The sequence below is a fragment of the Heptranchias perlo genome, chromosome 18, assembly GCF_035084215.1.
Source record: "Heptranchias perlo isolate sHepPer1 chromosome 18, sHepPer1.hap1, whole genome shotgun sequence".
NCBI classification, from domain to species: domain Eukaryota; kingdom Metazoa; phylum Chordata; class Chondrichthyes; order Hexanchiformes; family Hexanchidae; genus Heptranchias; species Heptranchias perlo.
The window spans coordinates 45,973,279-45,986,644 of NC_090342.1; positions in this window are offsets into that span (position 1 = coordinate 45,973,279).

Here is a 13,366-nt window from a genome sequence, read left to right on the forward strand (position 1 = left end):
TAACTGAAGTCTTTCATACCTGTGCCATTCCAGTAAATCTGCTCCGCACCCTCTCTTAAGGCCTTGACACCTTTCTTAAAATGTGGTGCCCAGAATTGGCCACAATATTCCAGCTGGGGCCTAACCAGTGTTTATAAAGGTTTAGCGTAACTTCCTTGTTTTTGTACTCTATGCCTCTATTTATAAAGCCAAGGATCCCGTATGCCTTTTTGACAGCCTTCTCAAATTGTCCTGCCACCTTCATAGACTTGTGTACGTACATCCTCAGGTCTCTCAGTTCCTGCATCCCCTGTAAAATTGTACCATTTAGTTTAAATTGCCTCTCCTGATTCTTCCTACCAAAATGAATCACTTCACACTTCTCTGTGTTAAATTTCATCTGCCATGTGTCTGCCCATTTCACCAGTCTGTCTCTGTCCTACTGAAGTCTGTTACTATCTTCCTCATTGTTTACTATATTTCCAAGTTTTGTGTCATCTGCAAACTTTGAAATTATTCCCTGTATACCCAAGTCCAGGTCATGAATATATATCGAAAAGAGCAGTGGTCCCAGCACCGACTCCCGGTGGACACCGTGGCACACTTCCCTCCATAGGAACAGGAGTAGGCCATTCAGCCCCTCGAGCCTGTTCCACATTCAATGAGATCATGACTGATCTGTATCCTTCATCCATCCACCTTGGCTCCATATCCTTGGCTAGCAAAAATCTATCGACCTCAGATTTAAAATTATTGATTGAGCTAGCATCTACTGCTTTTTGTGGGAGAAAATTCCAGACTTCTACCACCCTTTGCATGAAGAAGTGTTTCCTAATTTATCTCTTGAATGGCCTGGCTCTAATTTTAAGGTTATTTCTCCCTGTCCTAGACTCCCCTGCCAGTGGAAAAAGTTTCTCTCTATCTACCCTATCAACCCCTTTCAAAATCCTAAAAACCTCAATCAAATCATCCATTAACCTTCTATGTTCTAGGGAATACAAGCCTAGTTTATGTAATCTCTCCTCATAAACTAAACCCTGGTAACATTCTACTGAATCTGCACTGCACTCCTTCCAAGACCAATATATCCTTTCTAAGGTGTGGTGCCCAGGACTGAAAACAGTGCTCCAGATATGGTCTAACCAGGGCTTTGTACAGTTGTAGCAAAACTTCCCTTTATATTCTAGCCCTCTAACTATGAAGGCTAACATTCCATTAGCCTTTTTATTCCTGACTACTACATTTTAGTAATCTGTGTACATGGACCCCTAAACCTCTTTGGACTTCCACTGTTCCTAGCTTGTCACCGTTTAAAAAAAATATTCAGATCTATCCTTTTTTGGTCCAAAATGGATGACCTCACACTTCCCTGCGTTGAAATCCATTTGCCACAATTTTGCCCACTCACTTGATCTATCAATGTCTCTTTGTAATTTAATGCTCCTATCTACACTACTTACTATGCCACCAATCTTTGTGCCATCGGCAAACGTGGATATTTGGCTCTCTATTGTGTTATCTAAGTCATTAATAAATATGGTGAATAGTTGAGGCCCTGGCACAGATCCTTGTGGGACACCACTAGTCACTTCTTTCCAATTCAAGTACATGCCCATTATCCCTACTCTCTGTCTTCTACCACCTAACCAATCTCCTAACCAGGTCAATAATTTGCCTTCAATTCCATGAGCTTTAATTTTAGCTATCAGTCTCTTATGTGGGACCTTATCGAATGCCTTCTGGAAGTCCATATAAACTACATCCATAGACATTCCCCTGTCTACTATTGAGCGACTCCCTCAAAAAATTCAATTAGGTTCGTAAGAAATGACCCAATCTTTTCAAATCCATGTTGGCTCTCTCTAATCAGCTCAAATTTCTCTAAGTGCTCAGTCATTCTGCCCTTAATTATAGATTCCAATAACTTCCCCACAACAAATGTTGGACTAACAGGTCTATAATTTCCTGGTTTCTCTCGCTCACCTTTCAGGGTAAAAGAATTTCTGTCACCTACAGAATCATCCAGCTCTCATTCCTATGAGCAAGAAAGTGCATCCTCTATTTTTCATGTAACCCATTGAACCTCACATCAAACAGGTGGATAAGGAATCTGTGGGATATCTGCTAAGAAGATTAATTGATGCACAGACTGAAGCTTGAGTTAGGAATATACCTAGCAGTGTCGGCCCCCTTCCTGCACACTCACTCCCAGTCTGAAAAACAACAGTTCATCACTACTCTCTGCTTTCTGTCCCTTAGCCAATTTTATATCCATGCACCCACTGCTCCTTTAATCCCATGGGCTTCAATTTTGCTAACAAGTCTATTATGTGGTACTTTATCAAATGCCTTTTGAAAGTCCATATACACAATATCAACTGTACTACCCTCATCAACCCTCTCCGTTACTTCATCAAGGAACTCAATGAAGTTAGTCAAACATGATTTGCTTTTAACAAATCTATGCTTTCATTTATTTATTAACTTGTGCTGTACAGGAGTGTCAGGGCAAGAGTGGATTGATGGTTCGATTCATCACACATCTTACTACAAATGGAAGGTGGACAAATTACCAAAAACCAATCTCTGCATTTGGCGACAGTGACAACACAATTACTTAATGAATTGATAATACCACACCCCAAATTGAATGTAACTATGCTTAGCAGACATTTTATATATTTTTTCTCTTTAGTTAGTTATTGAGTTGTAGAAGCATTTATATGCTTTCTTAGATGACAATAGAAATTTGGAGTACTACAGACTGCTTTGTAGTCTACACAATAGTTGCAGGTGCATAAATTGAGTATCTGTACAGTTATACCAATCGACAGGCTTAGCTACTAGTTGGGAGAGTCAGGGTCATTCCTTGTCTGAGGACTCAGGTTACTGTTGCGGGGTTGGGGTTGGGGGGGTGCTGGAGGGTTCTTGTTGGGAACTAGGTTGGACCAGTAGCTGGGGTCTGTTGGAGGAGTGTGATTAGACGGGAAGGTGGAAATCTGTTCATCCCAAGATTATGTGAGGGAGCTCTTTAGCTAGGGGCTGGGAGTGGGTGTGCAGGAAGGGGGCCCACACCGCTCATTATATTCCTAACTCAAGCTTCAGTCTGTGCATCACTTAATCTGCTTAGCAGATATCCCATAGATTCTTTATCCACATGTTTGCTGTGAGGTTCAATGGTTTGCATGAAATATGGGGGATGCACTTTCTTGCTTATAGGAATGAGAGCTGGATGATTCTGTAGGAGGCATAGGTTCCTTTACCCATTGAGCGCAAGGCAGGCATGGGGTCAGGTTGAATGGGATGGTAAGGATAATCATGACTTTGGTTTGATGACCTCTGGGGTTTGAGCCCAGAAGACCTGGAGTAGAGGCAGGTCCACAATGTGCACATCATAGGACTCGAAGTTGCATATTAAAAGGGACTTACCACCTGAAACAGCACTGGAAGATGTTTCTGGGCTTGGCAGAACTGAGGATGGAGCCCTGGAATTTGGTAGCACTGTGGTAGGGCTGCTGGGATTTGGCAACGTTGGGGGATCATTTGATTTAACATCAATATGAAGGGGGAATCTGGGTTTTGACAGAATTGAGGGGTGGAATGTGGGCTTTGGATCACTAGTGGATTCCTGGCGTTCGTCAATGGTGACAAGAAATGTTTACATACGGAATTCTATTATAAATGTTTACATAGGAAGTTTCCATTATAAGTGTTGACATGGGCCTGGCAGCACTGGGGGGATGGGTCCAGGTCTGATAACTAAGAGATCTCAGCAAACATTAAATTTGGTGTTTAATAATTGTTTCTTTCTTTGTCAGACTGTCTCCGTTTGCCTCTCATCCATCTGTCTGTCACAGGCAGGCACGCACGGAGAGGCGGGTTAGAATGTGGAACTTGTTACTACATGGAGTAGTTGAAGCGAACAGCATAGATGCCTTTTAAGGGGAAATTAGATAAGTATATGAGGGAGAAAGGAATAGAAGGTGGTACTGATACGGTTAAATGAAGTCGGGAGGGAGAAGGCTCACGTAGAGCATAAATACTGGCATAGACCAGTTGGGTCGAATGGCCTGTTTTGTGCTGTACATTCTATGTAAATAACTCAATTTAGGATAACGAAGGACATCTATGCCTCTCGTTCTCTCTCATTTTAATATATTATTTTTGAAGCTTATAGAGTATAATTTTAACACCAACTAAAGCTACAATAGGCATGCAATTAGTACAGTCTATCATGCTTCTTCTCTTATACACACACACACACACACACACACACACACACGACATCTGTCCTCCAGCTAGCCTTCAAATAATTCCGAAAAGCAACCAAATCGGGTTTGTTTGGGATGGAGAGGGAAACGTCCAGTCATTTGGCTAGCTGAAATGCTACTGAAGAATCCAGGGGAACTGTAAGATTCTCTAACTGCATGATCTGCCCTCAGCTAATGAGGGTCACCACTTTGGGCAAATAAGTCCAAGCTCAGGCTTTTGAGAGAGGCAGAGGCTTTAATGATGGTATTAAAAGAAACAAAAACAAACCAATAGACAAATTTAGCCACGTTATTGTGAAATGTGCATTGTTAAATTTTTTTCTTGAAAAATCATTTCAAGTCACAGAGGTGAAGCACAGAGCGAACAGAGTGGATTGTGAACAGAATGGGAACTTGTGAATTTGGTAAGAGGGGGACCCTGTTAAAGTAGTGGGTGAATTTAGTTTAAAATTTAACATAGAACTTTAAAACTTTAAAAGAAACTGCAAGTTAGGTAACAGTTAACAGAAACTGCTAGTCAGTGGCAGTTAACAGTTAATCAGCTGTAGGTGTTTGTGTGATTGAGCAGCTGTAACTGCTGTTCTCAAAAGGTGTATAAAGTAGAAGGTATCTGCTGAAGCACAGAGTGAATTCAATGGATTGTGAACAGAGTGGGAATTAGGTGTAGTGAGGGAAGGACATGAGAGGAAGAGCTCTGAGGAGACCTGGAAACAAGGGTAGATTAATTGTGGTAAGTAAACAGTAAGTAAATCAATAAGAGTATCTAAAGGGAGCTTAGGAAAAAAACAAAAGTTTTCTAAATATAATGAATGGGCAACTGAGACCTATTGCCTGCAATCCCTGTACCATGTGGGAACCTCAGGATGCTTCTTGTGTCCTGGAGGGCCACATATGCAGGAAATGCCTCCAGTTGCTCGAGCTCAAGCTGAGAATTTCTAAGCTTGAGGGGCAGCTGGAGTCACTGCAGAGCATAAGGGAGGTTGAAGGTTTCCTGGATCATGCGTTCCAGGAGGTGGTCACCCCACAGCCACAGAGTTCAGGTTAGCAAGTTGATGGCCATCCGAAAGGGTAGGAAGAGGCAAGCAGTGCAGGAATCTTCTGGGTGTGTGGCACTCAAACCAATACCAGTGAGGGTGTTGACACTTTGCAGGAGTGCAGTCCTGAGCATGGCACCATGGGGCAAAGGACTGCATAGAGGGCACAGTGAAGTGTAGAAATACAGTAGTCACAGTGGATTTGATAGTCAGGGGAACAGACTGGTGTTTCTGTGACTGCTGATGTGAGTCCCATATGGTGTATTGCCTCCCTGGTGCCAGGGTAAAGGACATCATGGAGAGGGTGTAGAACATTCTGCAGGGGGGAAGGGGAACAGCCAGAAGTAGTAGTCCATGTGGGTACCAATAACATAGGAAAGGGATGAGGTCCTGTGGCTAGAGTTTCAGGAGCTAGGGAGAGTTTAAAAAGCAGGACCTCAAAGGTAGTAATTTCTAGATTACTCCCAGTGCCATGTGCTAGTTAGTACAGAAATAGGAAGATAAGGCAGGTTAATGCGTGGCTAGAGACATGGTGGAAGAGGGAGGGCTTTAGATTTTTGGGGCATTGGGACCTGTTCAAGACGGACGGGTTGCACCTCAACAGAGCTGGGACCAATGTATTTGTGGGAAGGTTCACTAGTGCTTGTTTGGGGGTGGGGTGGGGTGGGGGGGTAAACTAATTTGGCAGGGGGATGGGCACCAGAATGTAGCATTAAAAAGGAGAAACAAGGTGCACAAAGGATTGGAAGAGACAGATCACACTGGAGTAAAAAATAGTACATTGGGTGGGATCAGACTGAGACAGAATACAAGAAGGATGAAGATAGTTTTACAGTGCATATGTGTAAATGCACGAAGTGTGGTAAATAAAGTTGGTGAGCTGCAGGTAGACACATGGAAATATGATGTAGTGGTGATCAGAGACCTGGCTCAAAAAAGGGCAGGATTGATTGGGTACTAAATATTCCTGGATACAAGGTGTTTAGGAAAGATAGGGTGAGGGGGTGGTGGTGATATTGATTAAGGAGAATATTGCAGTGCCGGAGGGAGAGGAGAGGGGGGGGAGGGAGAGGAGAGGGGGGGGAGGGAGAGGAGAGGGGGGGGAGGGAGAGGAGAGGGGGGGGAGGGAGAGGAGAGGGGGGGGAGGGAGAGGAGAGGGGGGGGAGGGAGAGGAGAGGGGGGGGAGGGAGAGGAGAGGGGGGGGAGGGAGAGGAGAGGGGGGGGAGGGAGAGGAGAGGGGGGGGAGGGAGAGGAGAGGGGGGGGAGGGAGAGGAGAGGGGGGGGAGGGAGAGGAGAGGGGGGGGAGGGAGAGGAGAGGGGGGGGAGGGAGAGGAGAGGGGGGGGAGGGAGAGGAGAGGGGGGGGAGGGAGAGGAGAGGGGGGGGAGGGAGAGGAGAGGGGGGGGAGGGAGAGGAGAGGGGGGGGAGGGAGAGGAGAGGGGGGGGAGGGACCGGAGAGGGGGGGGAGGGACCGGAGAGGGGGGGGAGGGACCTATTTGGTTAGAGTTAAGAAACAATAGAGATTCCATCACACTATTGGGTCTATTTTATAGGCTGCAAACTTACAGGGAAATTACAGAGACGTGGAAGAACTATGTGTAGTGATAGAGGGACTTCAACTATCCTAATACAGACTGAGATAGTAATAGTAAAAGGGCAAAGAGAGGAAGGAATTTCTGAAGTGGGCTGTTGAGAACTTTCTTTATCAGTATGTATCTGGCCCAAGGAGGCATTGCTGGATCTGGTTCAGGGAATGAGGTGGAGTAAGTGTCAGTGGGGGAACATTTAAGGAACAGTGATCATAGTATCATAAGATTTAGGTTCGTTTTTGGAAAGGACAAGGAGCACTCTAGAGGTAAAAATACTTAATTGGAGGAGGGCCAATTTCACTGGTTTGAGAATGGATCTGGCCCAAATAAATTGGAATCAAAGATTGGCAGGCAAAACTGTAATTGAACAATGGGTGGCCTTTAAAGAGGAGATGGTTCGGGTACAGTGGGGAAAGATAGGGCAACTAAAGCCAGAGCTCCATGAATGACAAAAGAAATAGAGAGTAAGGTGAAGGAGAAAAAGGGGACATATGACAAATATCAGGTTGATAATACAAGTGCGAACCAGCCTGAATATAGAAAGTACAGAGGGAAAGTGAAAAAGGAAATGAGGGGCAAAGAGAGAGTATGAGAATAGACTGGCAGCTAATATAAAAGGGAATCCAAAAGTCTTCTATAGGCATATAAATAGTAAATAAGTAGTAAGAGGAGGGGTGGGGCCGAATAGAGACCAAAAAGGAGATCTATGCATGGAGGCAGAGGGCATGCCTGAGGTACTAAATAAATACTTTGCATTTGTCTTTACCAAGGAAGAAGATGCTGCCAAAGTCACTGTAAAAGAGGAGGCAGTTGAGATACTGGATGGGGTGAAAATTGATGAGAGGAGGCACTAGAAAGGCTGGCTAGGCTTAAAGTAGATAAGTCACCCGATCCGGATGGGATGCATCCTAGATTGCTGAAGGAAGTAAGGGTGGAAATTGCGGAGGTACTGGCCATAATCTTCCAATCCTCCTTAGATACAGGGGTGGTGCCAGAGGACTGGAGAATTGCAAATGTTACACCCTTGTTCAAAAAGGGGTGTAAGGATAAACCCAGCAACTACAGGCCAGTCAGTTTAACCCCAGTGGTGGGGAAACTTTTAGAAACGATAACTGGGAAAAAAAATCAATAGTCCCTTGGACAAGTATGGATTAACAAAGGAAAGCCAGTATGGATTTGCTAAAGGCAACTTGTGTTGAGCTAACTTGATTGAGTTTTTTGATGAGGTCACAGAGGGTTGATGAGGGCAATGCGGTTGATATTGTGTATATGGACTTTCAAAAGGTGTTTGATAAAATGCCGCATAATAGGCTTGTCAGCGAAACTGAAGCTTATGGAATAAAAGGGGCAGTGGCATCATGGATACAAAATTGGTTAAGTGATGGGAAACAGAATAGTGGTGACCAGTTGTTTATCGGACTGGAGGAAGGTATACAGTAGTGTTCCCCAGGGGTTGGTACTAGGACCACTGCTTTTCTTGTACATACATACACACACTTGGGTGTACAGGGCACAATTTCAAAATTTGCAGATGACACAAAACTTGGAAATTTGGTAAACTTTGAGGAGGATAGTGATAGACTTTAAGAGGATATAGACAGGCTGGTGGAAAGGGCGGACACGTGGCAGATGAAATTTAATGTAGAGAAGTGTGAAGTGATACATTTTGGCAGGAAGAATGAGGAGAAGCAATATAAATTAAATGGTACAATTCTAAAAGGGGTGTAGAAACAAAGATCTGGGGGTACATGTGCACAAATCTTTGAAGGTGGCAGGTTGAGAAAGTGTTTTTTAAAAAAAAAACATACTGGATCTTGGGCTTTTATTAATAGAGGCTTAGAGTACAAAGGCAAGGAGGTTATGATGAACCTTTATAAAACACTGGTTTGGCCACAACTGGAGTATTGTATCCAATTCTGGGCACTGCACTTTAGGAAGGGCTGTGAAAGCCTTGGAGAGGGTGCAGAAGATATTTATTAGAATGGTTCCAGGGATGAGGGACTTCAGTTATGTGGATAGACTGGAGAAGCTGGGGTTGCTCTCCTTAGCAGAGGAGAGGAGATTTGATAGAAGTGTTCAAAATCATAACTGGCTTAGATAAAGTAAATAAAGAGAAACTGTTCTCAATGGTGGAAGGGTTGAGAACCAGAGGACACAGATTTAAGGTGATTGGCAAAAGAACCAAAGGTGACATCAGGAAAAATGTTTTTACACAGCAAGTAGTTATGATGTGGAATGTGTTGCCTGAAAGGGTGGAGACGGCAGATTCAATCGTGGCTTTCAAAAAGAAATTGGATAAATACTTGAAAGGAAAAATTTTTGCAGGGTTACAAAGAAAGAGCGGGGATTGTTCTTGCAAAGAGCTGGCACAGGTTCGATGGGCCGAATGGCCGCCTCCTGTGCTGTAACAATTCTATGAAGTTATTCGATTGGTTCAGTAACAAATAGTGACACAAAATGTTTATATCCAGTTTTTTATTCACATTTTAACATACATAATTGTATTATAATGGAAACTTTCTCTAATTTATGAGTATTGACATAAAAATTGCATTGGTTGCCACATAAAAGAAGTAACATTTGTGGAGAAGTGCATTGTCATATGCAAGACTTTTAATAATTTGTGGAGATGACATTCTATTTACTACAACTTTTTTCCTTTTTAAAAATTAAAATTGGAACAAAATGTTGAAAGCATAACTATTAAATTCACATTGCACAACTGTCAACCTATTAGCATTCATTCAGCCTGCAGCATCCCGAGAATAAAACCACAATGGAATGTAGCATAGCATTAAACCTATATCCTTAATCTCTTCACCCAATTAACTTTACCCAATCAGTTGGAATCTCGTATGTGCTGCTAAGTATAATTCATTTGTGGGTTAGACATTTTTGGGATACAAGTCAGAGCTCACATCTTAATAATTAATTCTTCCGATTAGTAAAATAACAGAGAGTTCAAGGTGACAGTCTAGTTTCTGTGTTGATATGACATTTATAAACAAGATCTCGAGTTGTTCTTCCCTCAAGCAGCTATTGATAGAGATTCCATACACCACAAACATTTTTCCAGTCCTGCTCAGAAATAGCAATGTTTTAAGCTGTAGACCCAGACTTTACATCAGGCACAAGCCCAAAACCAGAGGGTCTTAAATTATGCCTTGAGCTACGAGTGGACCAACATTTAATGAATTTGTCAAATTTCTCTCTCCACTGTTATAGTAAATGAGCTAAAGCCTGCAACATTCTACCTCTATAGTTTGTGCCAGTACATAAACTTTAAAGGGGTAGAATTTCTAGGGGGGTTCTCCCAATATCCCACCATAACTTCAGCAGATAATTGGCAGAACCAAAGACAAACGTCCTTGTTGGCCATTCACGCCATCTCTTCAAGGTTTCCAACAATCTTCTGGTGCTGGAGTTACAGTGGGAGATCAGAAGAAGCGCGGGGAAATTCATCCCCAAAAGCTATTAATGGGCCGGATTTTGCTGTGAGCGTAACAGTGAGGCTAACAACGCTCACCATTATTTCTGTGCAAATCAGACAGCGGCTTTTGGCGACTGAACGCGTGCAGTTAAACACAGAAATCCGGAAGTTGCTGAAGAAGATGCCCTGCTCCTCGGTGAGCTGCACAAAAATGGCATCTGGCCGGCTGGCTCCCCATTCAATTGAATGGAACAGCGTGAAGTTCTTGCACTGGCATCGTACATACAGATTAAACTTGCCAGAAAAAGTTAGGGCTTGTCTGAACTGATGTGAAGAGCCTGCATGCTGTCATTTATAGTTTGTGCATATTTAATTAGGCCAGGATTCAGCTGGAGGGAGCTTTTTTAGCTGTCAGAGACTTGTACACAAAGTCTGAGAGCTGGGTGTCAGAATTTCTCTTTTTTCAAATTTGTGTGACATCGAGAGTCCTGGAAGTACTTCAAGAGGCCTGTGTGAAGAGAAAAGTGCCTTTTCCACTCGGGATCCCACTGCACAGAATGGAAGGCCGACTCAGGGAACAACAAAGACAGGCGCCATGCCCGTAGGCTCATCAGGAGGAACAATTACCCACCCCAGAGAGCATACAGGGAGAGGCTGTCTTTCGAGATGATATAGAAAGAGCTGTATGTGAGGAGAGTAGGCTTTAGTGAGGAGGTAATCGGCCGCCTCTGTCAAATGTTAAGAGGACTTATAGTCCCATTCTACCTCCTGCAGGGCCTTGCTGCTGGCCATAAAGGTAACCATAGCCCTCAAATTTTATTCATGCGGGTCATTTCAGTCAGGCACCGGTGACATGTACAGCATCACCCAGAGTGCTGCGAGAGTCTGCATTCAGCAGGTCACGGATGCCATATTCCTCAGGTCTTCTGAGTTCATCAACCTTGACATGTCCCCAGCGCGGTAAAGGGAGAGGTCTACCGCATCCCATGGGATCGCTGGCTTCCCCAAAGTGCAGGGGAGCTGTTGGCGGAACCCATGTGGCATTGAAGGCACCCATTGGTGCACCTGACACACATCATCAGGAAAGGGTTTCATTTGTTAAATGTGATGATCCTTTGCGATGTCGCACTGTGGATCATGAATGTCGGTGCAGATCACCGGGTGCCTTCGGCACTCAAAACTTACATAATTTCACAGAGCGCGGCAAGGATCTGGATGGATCAAGGGCTACCCGCTAAAGCCGTGGCTGATGACACCCTACATCAAGACCAATTGTGCAGCACAGGAAAGGTACAATCGTGCCCACGTGTGCATGCGCCAAGTAGTGGAGAGGACAATAGGGTTGCTGAAATCATGCTTCCGGTGCCTGGACAGGTCGGGGAGAGCTTTGCAGTACTTGCCTGTCAAAGTATCGAGGATTGTGCTGGTCTCCTGCGCATTACACAACTTTGCCCTGCAGGAAGGACTGACCTTTAACCAGGCAGACGAGATGCCGGTGGAAATGGTGGTGGAGGATCCCAACCTGGATGTGGATGGGGCCGGGGGTTGTGACCCCCGCCCCAAGGAAGCCATGGCTGCTGAGGGCAGGTTGTGAGAGAGCAGCTGGTGGCTCAGTCATGATGAAAGTGGCAAAATGTCTCCCCACCCCTTTCCCAGGAAACGCACAAAAGGACAGGCAAGATTGAAAGTCAAACAGTGAATTTTTATTGCAGCAGGAAATACTTAGTGCAAAACTTTTAAGAAACAGGTAGTTATTGCGAAACATTACAGAAACATTAAAGTGCTACATGCAAATCTTTAAATAAAAACTGAGTTAGTAATTTTGTGTTTTGGAAACAGTTGTAACATTTGGTATTAATAACATTTTTCAAACGTTACAAATGACTTCTGACTAACATTTAAGGATGGCAATAATACAAACAATCATAAGGGAATCATTAAATAACAAAACACCAACAATTAATTTTTTTTGCTGTTTGTTCTCATTTAACAGACTGAGCCCCTCATGGGCGTGCCTGAGGGTCACTCTGACAAAGTCTGAGCAAGAGGAGGTGGACTCTGCATGAGAGGGGCACCATATTTCCTCCTGGTCCTCATCCCTTCCTATGAGCCGACCCCTCTTTTGCCGAGGGCACGACCACTGTGTCTTGTCCGTTAGCCGTAATTAGGGAGCTTGGAGCCAGGGTGCTGCTGCTCCAAACGGACATTGGGAGAAGTAGCGTCTGGTGGAGGCCGAGCTGCTGGCTCTTGAGCCTGGACTGTGTCTTTGTTGGGAGGCAGCACTTGGGGTGTCACGGGAGTCAGGTGCGGTACACCCGTACTTGCTGCATTCACCTCAGCTACATGTGAAAGAACCAGGTAAAGATGACCTACATTATGCTCACTATTTGCCAGCTCGTCACACATGTTCTGGCCAATGCCCTTGATCTCCTGTCTCATGGAGGCGAGAGAATCATGGTACTTGTCGTGCTTAGCAACCATCGTTCACCTAACTTGTCAACTAATGAAGTTCTTCTCCCCAGTCATCATCAACATGGGGCTGACGTGTACACCACCTTACAGGGGACTGGGACACATCTCCCATAGGTCCCTCACCAGCGCCCCCCCCTCCCACCCCAATAGGTTGGACTCATCAGTCGCGTTTCCTCCCAAGGGCCCAACGGCTGCAGCTTGGCGGCTGCCATTGAGAGGGGAGTTGCGTGTGCCTCACACAAAGCCAGAGGGGCCAGGAGTTGGAGAGGCGGTGAGGTGAGGCTTGTTGCAGTCAAGCGTCCCCACGCACATCAGCACCATGAAGGTGCCACGTGGGGACAGGAGTGACGATGCCACTTCACCTGCCCTCTTCCCCTCCCCCCACCAGGGTGCTCACCCTCCTTATTGTAGATGCCACCACCCTCCCCTTCTTTCTCCTCCTCCCGCTCACTTATCGTGTCACTTACCATGTCCTCCGCTGTAGCCCAAACATCCTCAGACACTTGTGCACCTGTGGGAAGAAAGGACAAAAAATGTTACAATGGTGAAGCTTGTTCATCTGCCACATTACAGAAGCTCGTATGCTGCACCAG